The sequence below is a fragment of the Poeciliopsis prolifica genome, unplaced genomic scaffold (genome assembly GCF_027474105.1).
Source record: "Poeciliopsis prolifica strain line A6 unplaced genomic scaffold, Auburn_PproV2 SCAFFOLD267, whole genome shotgun sequence".
Lineage (NCBI taxonomy): Eukaryota > Metazoa > Chordata > Actinopteri > Cyprinodontiformes > Poeciliidae > Poeciliopsis > Poeciliopsis prolifica.
Window position 1 is genome coordinate 5042 of NW_026562642.1, and position 2714 is coordinate 7755.

Genomic DNA, 2714 nt, shown 5'->3' on the forward strand with positions numbered 1-2714 from the left:
ACCTCCTCTCTCTGCTTATGCTGCAGCGGGACCACCTCACCTCCTCTCTCCGCCGGTCCTGCTGATGCTGCAGCAGGACCACCTCACTCCTCTCTCTGCTTATGCTGCAGCGGGACCACCTCACCTCCTTTCTCCCCCGGTCCTGCTGATGCTGCAGCAGGACCACCTCACCTCCTCTCTGCTTATGCTGCAGCGGGACCACCTCACCTCCTCTCTCCGCCGGTCCTGCTGATGCTGCAGCAGGACCACCTCACCTCCTCTCTCTGCTTATGCTGCAGCGGGACCACCTCACCTCCTCTCTCCGCTGGTCCTGCTGATGCTGCAGCAGGACCACCTCACCTCCTCTCTCCGCTGGTCCTGCTGATGCTGCAGCAGGACCACCTAAACTCCTCTCTCCGCTGGTCCTGCTGATGCTGCAGCAGGACCACCTCACCTCCTCTCTCTGCTGATGCTGCAGCGGGACCACCTCACCTCCTCTCTCCGCTGGTCCTGCTGATGCTGCAGCAGGACCACCTCACCTCCTCTCTCTGCTGATGCTGCAGCGGGACCACCTCACCTCCTCTCTCCGCCGGTCCTGCTGATGCTGCAGCAGGACCACCTCATCTCCTCTCTCCGCTGGTCCTGCTGATGCTGCAGCAGGACCAGCTCATTTCGGTTCACCTCCTTTCTCTACCGGTCCTGCTGATGCTGCAGCAGGACCACCTCACCTCCTATCTCCGCCGGTCCTGCTGATGCTGCAGCAGGACCACCTCACCTCCTATCTCCGCCGGTCCTGCTGATGCTGCAGCAGGACCACCTCACCTCCTCTCTCTGCCGGTCCTGCTGATGCTGCAGCAGGACCACCTCAACTCCTCTCTCCGCCGGTCCTGCTGATGCTGCAGCAAGACCTCCTCTCTCCGCCGGTCCTGCTGATGCTGCAGCAGGACCACCTCAACTCCTCTCTCCGCCGGTCCTGCTTATGCTGCAGCAGGACCAGCTCATTTCGGATCACCTCCTCTCTCCGCCGGTCCTGCTGATGCTGCAGCAGGACCACCTCACCTCCTCTCTCTGCTGATGCTGCAGCGGGACCACCTCACCTCCTCTCTCCGCCGGTCCTGCTGATGCTGCAGCAGGACCACCTCACCTCCTCTCTCTGCTGATGCTGCAGCGGGACCACCTCACCTCCTCTCTCCGCCGGTCCTGCTGATGCTGCAGCAGGACCACCTCACCTCCTTTCTCCGCCGGTCCTGCTGATGCTGCAGCAGGACCACCTCACCTCCTATCTCCGCCGGTCCTGCTGATGCTGCAGCAGGACCACCTCACCTTCTCTCTCCGCTGGTGCTGCTGATACAAAGCAGGACCACCTCATCTCCTCTCTCCGCTGGTCCTGCTGATGCTGCAGCAGGACCACCTCAACTCCTCTCTCCGCTGGTCCTGCTGATGCTGCAGCAGGACCACCTAAACTCCTCTCTCCGCTGGTCCTGCTGATACTGCAGCAGGACCACCTCACCTCCTCTCTCCGCCGGTCCTGCTGATGCTGCAGCAGGACCACCTCAACTCCTCTCTCCGCCGGTCCTGCTGATGCTGCAGCAGGACCACCTCAACTCCTCTCTCCGCCGGTCCTGCTGATGCTGCAGCAGGACCACCTCGACTCCTCTTTCCGCTGGTCCTGCTGATGTTGAAGCAGGACCAGCTCATTTCGGATCACCTCCTTTCTCCGCCGGTCCTGCTGATGCTGCAGCAGGACCACCTCAACTCCTCTCTCCGCTGGTCCTGCTGATGCTGCAGCAGCACCACCTAAACTCCTCTCTCCGCTGGTCCTGCTGATGCTGCAGCAGGACCAGCTCATTTCTGTTCACCTCCTTTCTCCGCCGGTCCTGCTGATGCTGCAGCAGGACCCCCTCAACTCCTCTCTCCGCTGGTCCTGCTGATGCTGCAGCAGGACCACCTCACCTCCTCTCTCTGCTGATGCTGCAGCGGGACCACCTCACCTCCTCTCTCCGCCGGTCCTGCTGCAGCATCAGCAGGACCACCTCGACTCCTCTTTCCGCTGGTCCTGCTGATGTTGAAGCAGGACCAGCTCATTTCGGATCACCTCCTTTCTCCGCCGGTCCTGCTGATGCTGCAGCAGGACCACCTCACCTTCTCTCTCCGCTGGTGCTGCTGATACAAAGCAGGACCACCTCATCTCCTCTCTCCGCTGGTCCTGCTGATGCTGCAGCAGGACCACCTCAACTCCTCTCTCCGCTGGTCCTGCTGATGCTGCAGCAGGACCAGCTCATTTCGGTTCACCTCCTTTCTCTACCGGTCCTGCTGATGCTGCAGCAGGACCACCTCAACTCCTCTCTCCGCTGGTCCTGCTGATGCTGCAGCAGGACCAGCTCATTTCGGTTCACCTCCTTTCTCCGCCGGTCCTGCTGATGCTGCAGCAGGACCACCTCACCTCCTATCTCCGCCGGTCCTGCTGATGCTGCAGCAGGACCACCTCACCTCTCTCTGCCGGTCCTGCTGATGCTGCAGCAGGACCACCTCAACTCCTCTCTCCGCCGGTACTGCTGATGCTGCAGCAGGACCACCTAAACTCCTCTCTCCGCCAGTCCTGCTGATGCTGCAGCCGAACCAGCTCACCTCCTTTCTCAACTGGTCCTGCTGCAGCCACAACAGGACCGGCTTATTTCGGTTCACCTCCACTCTCCGCCGGTCCGGCTGCCGCCGCAGCAGGACCAGCTCATTTT

General features: G+C 61.8%; 1 long non-coding RNA gene across 1 annotated transcript; it reads right to left on the minus strand.

Annotated features, from left to right (window-relative positions):
- Nucleotides 1-593: 593 nt before the first annotated feature.
- On the minus strand, nucleotides 594-2463 carry LOC129357627 (uncharacterized). Its single transcript, XR_008605535.1, has 3 exons — nucleotides 2075-2463; nucleotides 1298-1970; nucleotides 594-1156 (listed from the first exon to the last, which is right to left on the minus strand). It is a non-coding gene; the product is annotated as an uncharacterized LOC129357627 (long non-coding RNA).
- Between the last annotated feature and the right edge of the window lie 251 nt (nucleotides 2464-2714).